The sequence below is a fragment of the Lactuca virosa genome, chromosome 5 (genome assembly GCF_052849685.1).
Source record: "Lactuca virosa cultivar CGN04683 chromosome 5, Lactuca_virosa_CGN04683_v6, whole genome shotgun sequence".
Taxonomy (NCBI): domain Eukaryota; kingdom Viridiplantae; phylum Streptophyta; class Magnoliopsida; order Asterales; family Asteraceae; genus Lactuca; species Lactuca virosa.
In genome coordinates, this window is record NC_136430.1 from 424,457,514 (window position 1) to 424,470,518 (window position 13,005).

Below are 13,005 nucleotides of genomic sequence, written 5' to 3' on the forward strand. Positions count from 1 at the left end.
GATATTTTTGTAAATAACTCTTAACAATATCTTGGAAGCCATTATTTATTAGGGCGAATACTGTGACATCCCCATTTTCACGGCCAGAAAAGACCGATTTTGTTTATGCTTTATCAGAGTACTTCTTTTAATAAAAATCTTGCGGAATTTGTTCCCAGAAAAACATGATAAATTCGTTATCAAAGAATTTCCGAAGAAATGTATTTTTATTCATTTTAAAACATTTGGGATGTCATCGTTAATACAGAAACATAAGCATAAACAGAACTTACATTCATTTACACTAGTGATCTACATCTCTTTTAAATCTCTCAGTGTAATGTAACTTCATATCGACACTTGTGATACAAATAAACTGAGTGGGTCAGGTTGGGAAACCTGGTGAGTACATAGGGTTTTCAACCCACAATAATATAATTATTATGTTTAAACATCAAACAATCAACCCAATTACCCATCCCCATTATCTTCTTTACTCTTAAGGATCTACCCTAAGAATCAATTATTCCTCGTTCATTCATTCCTAAGGATCATCCTAAGGAATCGGCACAAAGTCCATCGTTGTCAATGACACAGCTGTCAAGCACAGCTGCTAGTTCTATCACTTAGGCGCAGCTGCCAGAATTGTGACATTCTATGTGAGGCGCAGCTACCAGTATTGTCCTTCGAGCACAGCTGCTAGGGTTATCTCGTTTATTGACATTATCGTTTTCGAGAGTCCACTCGCAATACATGTCAATGGGTTTTTAGAGTACACCGGTGAACACATCATTCACAACACCTACAAGTTGCGAGCATGCCAGTGTTCCACTGGACTGTCTAGAATAGTCCGTGGTTGTCATCCATACTCTGCTAGATGACGGGGCCATCATTTGGGAAAGACTTCTCACATCGTCCACCTCTCACACTTACCTCGTGGTCTATAACACCTCTCAACTCATCATCCAACTCATATTCCATCACATCTACCCATGTTTTACCCAACATATTCTTGTAGATATATATATATATATATATATATATATATATATATATATATATATATATATATATACAGTTTAAATCATTTAAAACATGTATAAAATCGTTCATCCAGCATAGATAGCAAGTATACAGATAATATGCACACATAGCACGTAATTTATTTAAAATACTTCATATCTATGTGTAAGATGAAAGTAACTATGCACTCACCTGATTAGGTGGTGACTCGGTACTCGAACAGCACTTCGTTATCTCAAAACAATTTTTCCTTGATCAAAACCTAGTATTAATACCACTAGAGTTTAGTTTTAACGTTAACCGCGACTAATTAATAGTCTAGCTATTATTATTATTATATAAGCGTTAAATAACACTCAATATAACTCATAATAATAGCCCAAATAATTATTTTAAGGACCTAATAACATTACTATAATTATTTAAAAGTTATATTAAAAATTGCGTGCGTAGCTCACTTACAACGAATTTTAAAGGAAACCGGGCTTTGCTCGGAGCAGCATTTCCGAACCGAAAGACCCTTTTTCTCGGGACTCCGGGAGCCTCGGGGCTTCCTTTGGGTGCTAGGGGTTCACCTAGGCTTAGGGGAGGGTTAAAACCCTTAGAGAGAGAAAGATTGTAGAGAGAGAAGTGGAATTGGTGTGAAAAATCCGGAAACCCTCGTCCCCTTTTATAGCCTGCGAGGCCTCGGACTACGCTGGGCGTAATCCTTGGCTACGCAGGGCGTAGATCGGATAAGGCTCCAGCTCGCGTACAGCTGGCTCGCACTCGGACTCGAAACCGGACAAGATAAAGTACGCCGGGCGTACCCAATTTCGGATGCGGGGCGTAGCGAAGGGGCGACGTGTCCTTCATCCGAAGCGAGACCGTGGGGAGCAAGCAACGGCTAGGATCTTGCCACGTCATCACAGTTTCGCAAATTGCACACTTAACTTCTAAAAATCATAACTTTTGCATACGAACTCCGTTTTCGACGTTCTTTATATCCACGAGTAGGCGGGAACGTACTCTACAACTTTCGTTTAGACTCCGTCGGCTAATTTTGAGTTTATTTTAAAAGTTATATTTTTAACAGGCCGGGACAGGATTGGTCAGTTAAAAATTCATAACTTCTTCATCCGACGTCCGTTTTCGTCTGTCTTTTTATCGTTACGCTACTACTAACGAGATCTTCGATTCTCGTTTAGGTTGTGTCGGCTAAAAACCGCTCGATCTAATATTCGAACTTCGGGCTGTACACTACTAAGCCGAAACTTCGAAAAATCATAACTTCCTCATACGAAGTCAGATTTGGGCGTTCTTTTTATGGACGCTCTCGGTTTAACGTATTCTATGACTTTCGTTTAGATCGCTAAGGCTAAAACTCGCTCTATCCTAAATTCACTATTTACGCTTCCTGGTGCCGTGCCGGTTTTGCCGTAAAACTTTGACGGGTCATAACTTCTTCGTTATAACTCGGATTTCGACGTTCTTTATATGTACGGAAACCTTGAGACATATTCTACAACTTGGTTAAGATTATTTATTCTAAATAATCTTTTGTCGAAAAGTCGTTTTCAACCCCTATTATCTCTAAATTGATTAGCCCGGATCTACGGGCGTTACAAATACCATAAAAGCCACTACATTTTCATGCGTGTTTGAGAAAAGCCCTATTATTTTTTTTGGTTGGCTATGGTAGGGGTGTTGATCGGGTAATTTTTTCGGGTTTCGGGTAATTCGAGTTTTTCTTGTTAAAAAAAATACCCGTTACCCGGCACAAATTAAATTCGGGTAATTCGGGTATCGGGTCGGGTTTGGGTAATTCGGGTATTACCCAAAAAATATATATATTTTTTGAATTTCACCTGAAAATAAATTTAATGAAATAAATACGTCGTGCTTTATTAGTCTTGTTTATATAAACAAACGAGGCATAAACGAAGTTACTCAAACTTTGAACATTGAGATTTTTTAGTCAATAATACCTGAGATATCAAGTAATTTTTTAAGAACTTAATCTAATCTAATAAAATGTTAAAAAAATCAAATACTTAAAGATCTTAATTTAAAAGTTTAAAATGTTTAAGATAATTGTAGCCATAAGGTTTGCCATGTTCTGAAGTTTCGTCAAGATAATGAGTTTGTTAGTTGCAATAAAAACTATAATCTAGAAAACAGTTAAGTTTTAAAGAACATGATGATATATATAAACATTTACTTTTAATATTGTTAGTGTCATATTGTCATAATAAAAGAGATTCATGTTTTACAATAATGATAGTTAGTTTAAGCGTGATCAAATACCTGCTACAGAGTACAAGCTCTACGAAAAAGAATAATTTTTAAAATAATTCGGGTAATGCGGGTATACCCGAAACCCAACAGACGTGCCCTTTACCCAACTTGAAAAAAAAATCGGGTTACCCGATTACTCGAAAAAATTTACCCGATGCACGATTTATCCGATACCCGAAAAAATCGGGTGGATAATTCGGGTATCGGGTATTTTTGACAGGGCTAGCTATGGCCACAAATTGGACATAAAGTTACCACTCTTGCCGATTTAACGATTTTCATGGTTAACTCTGTTAAATTTTTTGCAAAATCAGTCCTAAAAGTTTAAATTTGGTCCCTGTAGTTTGCAAAAATTTACACAACATGTCCAAAACTCGGTTTTATGTTTTTTAACTTCTTTATTTTCATTTATTTTTTTTATTTTTTAATCAAAGCTAAACTTGCTTTTATATTTTTTAATTTTTTTATATATTTATATATTTTTCGTTATTTTTTCCTTTTTTTTGGGTTTTTATTTTATTTTATTTTTTAACTTCTTTTTTTTTCATATTTTTTTATGTTTTTTTTTCGTTTTTTTTTCTTTATTTTAGTTTTTTCATTTTTTTTAGAAAACCAAAAAAACTCAAACACCAAAAATGTAATATACTCTAATATATTCATACACTTTACACTTTCCAAAAAATTATCAAAAGAAGTTATCAAATTGACGAAAAACAAAATGTAAATTTTATTTTATTAAAAATAAAGGAAAACGAAAAAATAAAATAAAGAAAAAACGAAAAAAAATGAAAATAAAGAAAAAAAACGAAAAAAAAATATAAAAAATATGAAAAATAAATGAATATAAAAAACGAAAAAACAAAAAAAAAGTTAAAAAAGAAAAAATATATATATAAAAAAAACAAAACAAAAAAAAAACAAAAAAAGAACGAAAAATATAAAAAAAATTAAAAAAATATAAAAGCAAGTCTAGCTTTGATTCAAAAATAAAAATAAATGAAAATAAAGAAGTTTAAAAACATAAAACCGAGTTTTGGACATGTTGTGTAAATTTTTGCAAACTACAGGGGCCAAACTTGAACTTTTAAGACTGATTTTGCAAAAAATTTAACAGAGTTAACCATAAAAATCGTTAAATGGGCCAGAGTGGTAACTCTATGTCCAATTTGTATGTCCAATTTGTATTCGTGAAAATATAGTTGACTTTTATGGTATTTGCCCTATTTATTATTACTAAAAACTTGTAACCTTATGACGTAGACACCTTGAAAACATTGGTATTTAAGGAAAAGAAAGACCTTCATACTATGTCCCAAGGCAAACCGCGTGAAGAAAACCTCCCCTAAATAAACCCAATTTTCTACTTGTGGCCCAACAAGCATTTTAAATATCAAAACGAAACCATCTCGATTACAATAATCATATCATATTTGCGTTAAACTTCTCCAACTAAACAATAAAACTCAATTTTTGTGGAAATTTCGTTTATATATTTATAAACTTTTATAAATATGTTTATATTTTTACAAACCTTTAAATTACATGTATATCCTTATAAAACCTATAAAATTAATGTTTTAAAAACCGGTTTAAACCGTCGGTCGAACCGGTTGGACCGGAAACCATGAGAGAGAGTAGTTCAACTATCACCGGTTTTACGTTGATTTTTAAACCGGATTGAACCAGCCGATTTTTAGAAAAAAACTCGGGTAAACCGGTTAAAAATAAACCGGTTAAACCAAATAAAAACACATGGAAAAAAACCATTTGCATAATAAACTTCGATTATTTTTTCAAATATATTTAGTTTTCTCTAAATAAAAACATATGATAAATATTATAATTTTTTTTGATGTATTTGTATTCATCTAAAACTATATTTTATTTCGGTATTATACTTTATTTTCTTTTTAATGTATATGGATTGATGTGAAACACTAAAACTTATTATTATTTGATATTTTAATGTATTTTTGGATTGATCTACAACTTATCTTTATGTATATTTTTAATGTTTGAATTTGTAAACGTCAAATTCATGATTTATATGTATGTATGTGTAGAAAAATAGAAATAAAGATGAAAATTATTGAAACCGGTTGACCCGACGGTCAAACCGGTTACACCGGTCACCATACCGGTTCAACTAAAAAACCAGTTTTTAAAAAACCAGTTCAACTAAAAACCGGTTTAATAGAGAACCATAATTAACCAAGGAACCAATGAACCAATCGTGAACGTCGGAAACCATAACGATCAACGCCAAAGGAAATAGATGTATACTTTTATATTGGACGCACACACACCGGATTATACCAAAAAATTCACCATTTACAAAAAAACCCACCGCTTTTTTTCGTTTAAATTTTTTTTTAGTCCATGTTTTTTATCAAAAAAAAACCGAATATACCGTTGTTCACGATTTTTCGTCCTCTTTCCATAGAGATCCATTATGATATATAAAAAACGAACTTTTTTTTTTCGAAAAAAACTCACTTCATTTTCTTTAATGAAAAAAGTTAAGGTCTTTTTTTATAGAAAACAATTAATAAATATATCAAAATTCATATTTTTTGTACTTTTTAAACATAGATTCATATTCATGTTAAAAAAAAAAAAAAAAAAAAAAACAATATTTCAGTTTAGATTCATATTGTAAACCTGTTCAGATTCACATTGTGAACCTCCTCAGATTCACGGTGTGCATAATAATAAGTCAGATTCACAGTGTGAATCTGAACTGATCGGAGCTTTTTCACATTGTGAATGTTAAAATTTGAAATATTTACAGTTTAGATTCACAGTGTGAATCTACACTGATCGAGATTTTTTTTTTTGGTGAACCTTCTTAGATTCATAGTGTGCATAATAGTAATTCAGATTCACAATGTGAATCTGAACTGTTCGAGTTTTTTCATATTGTGAATGCTAAAAATTGAAATATTTACAGTTTAGATTCACAGTGTGAATCTACACTGTTCGAGGTTTTTTTTTTTTTTTTTTTTTAATCGGTGTTGATGTTTATTAATAGACTACAAAAAATTAATATTTTTGGTATAATTAGTTTTTTTTTGATAAAAATAAACTTAAATATTGAAAAAACTAAGAAAATTAAGTGAGTTTTTTTCGAAAAAAAAATTCGTTTTTTTATATATCATCATGAATTTCTATGGAAAGAGGACGAAAAATCGTGAACAACGGTATATTCGGTTTTTTTTTTCGATAAAAAACTTGGCCTAAAAAAAATTTTAAATGAAAAAAGGAAGTGAGTTTTGTTATAATCCGGTACATGTGCGTCCATTATAAAATTTTACAACCCTTCCTTTTGCCGTTGATCGCTTTAAATTCTGACGTTTTGGATTGGTTTCTTGGTTCCTTGATTAATAATGGTTCTCTATTGAACTTTTCACTATATATATATATATATATATATATATATATATATATATATTGAAATAAATATTTTTAAATTAGATTATAACTATATTACTCAAATACCCATTTGGAATACCTCCGATAATCGATCTTCTTATTCACGACATGATTCATTGTTACTTCATATTATGTATCATCGGTTAGCAAAACTCAATGATTGCATATTACTAATCGTTTGGTAAACAATATAGTTCATCTCCTACAGTCGATTTAGGAGACATGTGATTATTATCTTCTAAACAATTTTGTTCTTCCTCTGGTTCTTCAGGTAAAATAATGAAAAAACTAATTTTAATGTGAATGCTAATATTTTATAAGGATTCATGAAGTAAATAGGTTGAGAATAGCAATGTGGGAGAAGAGTAATATTGGAATGTTACAAGTTAATTATTTTATTAATAACAAAAAATCAATATAAAAACAATTTTTTTTAAATATTAAATATTATTAAATTATATCTATATATATATATATATATATATATATATATATATATATATATATATATATATGTGTGTGTGATTTTATAGGTTTTATAAGGATATATATATATATGTAATTTGAAATTTTACAAGGATATAGACATAATTATAAAAATTTACAAAAATATAGATGAAATTCTCCCCAATTTTATATCATTTTTTATGTTAAAGTTTTTCAATCTATCGTCATTTGTTAGACCCGTTTGTGATGCCCAGATGATCTTAAATAAACAATCGTTTACAATCACAACAAACATTTTCAAAAAAAAAAAAAAATCTAAAATGGATACTTATTAGTAACATTCAACTCGTTAAAAATTGAAAAATACAAAATGCTTATAAGATAAGATGCTGAATTGTTTTTCCATAATCCTCAAAATCAGGAAAATCAAATTGACTAGATAAGAAGACCAATAATTAATTATTTACGAAAAAGCAAAAGTCTATGCTTTGAGCCATAAACAATTTTGAATGACTTAGGTGCTGTTTGTTTTTTCGAAGTGAAACTATCTGAAGTCTGCGGACCACCTCTGCAGCCCTCTGCAGCAGAAGAGGTGGACCAAAGTGCTGCAGACTGTAATGAGAAGCATGTTTGTTTTTTTAACGTCTGCAGGCTGCTGCAGATATTAAAAAAATTAAAATAAAGTAATTTAATAAACCGAAAATAGTTTATTAATACCAAAAACTTTAAAATAAAGTAATTTAAAAAAAACCATTTCAGCAAAGACTTTAACATATTCAACAAAGATTTATGATTTCAGTTTTTGAGATTTATGATTTCAGCATATAAACTTGTATATAAGTTTATGATTTCAGCATATAAGTATATGATTTCAGCAAGGATTATGATTTTACCCAATATTCATAACAATTTAACACAAAAATTCATAAACCTAAATATAAATTTGAGCAGAAAATTTGTTTAAAAACAATTATATCATAAATCAACATTCAACAAAGATTTTAACAAAGATTCTTCGCATCTCAACAACAAAATCGGCACTCAAATCAAAAAATTAGTACTCAAATACATAGAATCGGTACTCAAATGCATAAGAAATCAGAAAAAAAAAACTTACCTGATGTTGAAGACGATGGCAGCAAAGATCGCACGTGATGTTGAAGACGACGGCAGCAGTAGTCGCGACCAGCGAGGGAGGGGGAATCGCGACCGGCGAGGGAGGGGCAGCGGCGGCTGGAGTCGGTCTTCAACAGGATCGATGAGAAGGGTGCCGAGAAGAAGAAGGAGAACGAACGAAGAAGAAGGTGCTGGAGCGGCGTTTTTTTTTTGTTTAGGGCGTAGGGTGTTTTTTTAGATGAGGTTAGAAGTTGTTAGAAGAGCCAAGCCCAATGCTGTGTGGGGAAGAGGACAGGAAGAAGTTTTTGAGCCCGAAGTCTGCAGAAAAACAAACTGCTGCGAACTTAAAAGTGTTGCGCATGTGCTGCGCCACGCAGCACTAAGAGGTTAGAAGAGTTTTTTTTTAAAACAAACACAACCTTAGAATGTGTTTGATACCACCAAATTTAGCGTCTTACTCGGTCCTTATCATCTGTCCGAATCATCAAAAAAATATTGTTGACTGGAAAAATAGACATGCTTTCCCTTTGCCCATGCCTATTCCTTCTTCTTCACTTGTCAAAGGTCAACGCCCTTTGCCCACGAGCTTAATTTCACTTGATTTGTGTTGCTTACACACATCTTGTATTTTTCCAACACACAATCGATGAGGTCAGCCTTCCATTATAATCAATATAGCAAAGTTTTTTTTATCTGATAATAAAAGATTCAAATGTTATTGATAGGATTTGTAATTATTGTCTGTAATAGTATGTCTCTACGAAATTCGCAGGTTCAATTAGGGTGACAAGCATATCGACGGATTTTGTTTGCTAAAAGAAAACAATTTCAAATTTGGATAGGAGACAATTGTTTGTAAATATCAACTATTTCAATATTTTGGATTGTCTTCTTATACTTTGCATTGAATTATACTTTGTCTGTATTCTTGATCTTCATTGCCCCAAGAGTATATAGGGTCAAAAGTCAAAAAGACCACTTTTCAATAACAAAATTGCATTGAAATTTTATGGGTTTCAAGAAAAAACTTAGACCTTCCACATCGCATGCTTGCAAATATACTTGCAATGCCACTTCATCAATTTGAAATACCACATATGCTTTGGTCTTTCACCATTTGAAAGGCTTGCAAGTTGTTTTTTATTATTTTTTTAATCAAATGGCATTAATTAAATATTAAAACCAATTATATATACCTCATTTCTCAATTGCAAATGACTTTGGAACCAATTTAAGATGCCGACGATAAATTTTGTAATATTTGGATTTTCATGTTTTACAATGTTAACTATTTTTATTTTTCATTTCTAGATAACTATACTCATGTTATTTTATTATTCATTATTATTATTAATATTTATAATATCTTTAAATAAAATATAAAATGGTTGATGATGTGGCAGTAGGGACCACTTTTGAAAGATAAATGATATTGCAGTGATGTAAACCTAATTACAAAAGATGACGTGGCATGTTTGAAAGACTAATTGGCATTGCGGATGGCCTTACATTACAAGATAAACACTATGAAAGGATACAAAATTGATGCCAAAATGGTAATTAATTGTGTTCAATTTCCATCTGTGTAGTAGTAGCATTGACTTCTAAAATGGTTTTTGCATATATGTCTTGAAGCCATTTCACATTATAGTGATTTTACAGCCATGGTTGCACAATTATACACTCATTGTGATCACCTGTTTTGTATAAGTTTCCAAAAGACACACAACCAAGGTTACTGAGATCAAACTAATGACATCTCTAAAAAAACACTATTTAACAACTAAGTTTTATAGATAATGGATATATGAATGTGTATTTAGAGGTTTACCACTTGCATGGATAAAAATATATGCCTTATGTACATGATTATCCATCATTCTCAATTTGTTTTAGTTGGACATCATAGCTCCTTAAAGAATTTATAATTAAATTGTACAATTTCCACAAGCTATTACATACGTAGTTGATTTTATAGTTACTCCTCTAGTGAGTATTGATCTACATGAGAAGCTTCATCATCTTGTGACTGTTCATCTCTAGCAGAAACTTCAAACTTATAAAAATGGTAAATCTAATAATACATAATTACATATTTCCTAAAAAATAAAAAAAAATAAAAAAAAATAATAAAATAAAAAAAAATCAAAAGAATGGAACTGAAATATTAGATTTGAGATCTAGTATGTAAGATCTGACATATATATTTCTAGATCTTCATCCACGTTCATCATTAATGATAACAAATTGAAATTAGATCTAATTAAAATGTAATTGGGTTTCAAAATCTTCATCCTCCATTTTATTTTCCATAAAAATTAAAAAAAAAATCCAATGGGTTCAAAAACTACTATTGAAATTAGTTGTTATAATTTGTGACATGTAAACCAGGAAGGTATCACAGGAATATTGGATGAAGAACATGAATCAGGAAAGAATGGAAAGGATGGCGGCTCTTTGAAGACGACGACGATGATTAGATCTACACTAGATACAATTTGTAACTGAAGAGCTAGAGTAGAGCGTAGTTGTATGATTGAATGTGGCAAACAAAAAGAGTAAATATTGGTTTAATCAACAGAATACATGGAGAAAATGAGAAGATAAACAATTTTGACACCATGGCAGCAAAATCGTGATGTTCTTCACACTAAATCAAATCAGACAAAACGATAAAAAAGAAATTTGTTTCCCTGCACTTTTTCCACATATCCTTTCAACCTTCCTATTAAATTATTTGGTTTAATTTTTATGTGAAAGGACATTACGTGGCTCTCCTATATCCATTACTTTAAAAAAAATTATGTATACCTTACTTGAATGTCTTTTCTTTATCGGTATTCATTGGAATCCATTATATATATATATATATATATATATATATATATATATATATATATATATAGAGAGAGAGAGAGAGAGAGAGAGAGAGCGCTAGGTTCAGATATTTAAAGTAATTATTGTGTTATTGTATGCATAAATGTGGGCCAATCAAAATTTAAAAAATAAATAAATAATCAAACAAATAAATAAGGGTAATTTAGTAATTTGATAAATAATTTCTACAAATACACTCCTATAATTATGGTAATTACTTTGACCTACCTTTATCCTTTTTTAAAACAATCAACAATACTGTATTCTATCCCATTCAATCCTCCCTAACCCTAGCTCCAAAAGAAGATCGCCACCACCATCATTTGCTGTTGCCGCCGATGAGCTTCAACAAGATTTTCGCATTCTCCTCCTGATGGAGCATTTGACCTGATGACATATCGACTTAGCACTCAAGTGAAGCCTTTGATATGGATGGAAGCTCAGATTGAAAGGCATTCAAGAAGCCGAATGGAAACTATGGTAAAAGTTAGGAGTCAATTCAAGGAGTGTAGGTATGTAAACCATTGAAGTTTAATTTTACCCCTATTTCTCGATGTTGCTAATCTGAGATTCTCCTTCGAAATCCTCTACAAATTTTACTCATTTTCGGAGAAATTCTACATCTGTTTCTCATTGAGCGAGAATTTAGGGCTTTTTTTTGTCAATGAGAAGATGACAGCAACAACTTCTGTTTCTTCTCCCTGGACTTTGGTTACCCTCAATTCACTGAAGCTAAAATCCTTAGTGAGTTCATAAAGACTGATGCATATAAGATGAAAGTTTCACAGAGACCTCCCATGGCTATTACAAATGCTGTCTCATGGCGTAATGAAGGGATACATTACAAAAAGAACGAGGCATGTCTTCTTGTGGGATTTTTCTAAATGATTACTATCACCTGCTCGTGCTCCACCTCCAGCACCAGTTAACCGATCACCCCCTCCTGCCCCTGTTCAGTCTAGTGGCGGTGGATCGATTTTTGGAGGCATTGGTTCAACCATAGCTCAAGGTAACTCAATATAAACCATATCCTATATCATTATTATACGTATACACTTTTTCTTTCTTTCTTTCTTAATTTTATGAATTTGAGTTATATTTTGACACTTTTGGTATGTTAGGAATGACTTTTGGTACTGGAAGTGTTGTGGCTCACAGAGCTGTGGATTCTATTATGGGTCCCCACACAATTCAACATGAGACTGTTGGTGCTGCTGTTCCAGATGACTTTGCTACAAACACCTTTGTCTCTGATGCTTGTGGCATGCACTCCAAGGCATTCACAGATGTATGTCTACATTCTAATTGTTAATATATTGAAAGGTTGTTGCTATCACTCATATTACAATTTACAAACAAACAATTTGTTAATCTCTTCAGGTATTTTTGGATGTTGTGGAGAGTGTGAATATGCTTGTCAACAGTAATGGGCAAATAGTTAGATCAGAAGTCGTTGGTGCATTGAAGATGCGAACTTATTTGAGGTCAAACTAAATTTCTCTTTATTTTCTATAATATATCTTTAAAAAGTTTTTTTAAAAAAAATAACTAATGGACAAATTTGCCTTTATTTCATTCTTGTTACATTGGTATGCCTGCGTGATAGAGTATTATTGGAGGCACAAGGACGGACTACAAAGAGAAAAGCCATTGACTTGGATGAGATTAAGTTCCACCAATAATTTTTCATTTTCTTTTAAATCTTATATCACATATTATATATATATATATATATATATATATATATATATATATATAGTTTTTTAAAATTTGAGGCTATGGATAAATTTGGTGTAGATGTGTGCTATTGGCACGTTTTGAAAATGATAGAACAATATCATTTGTGCCTCCTGA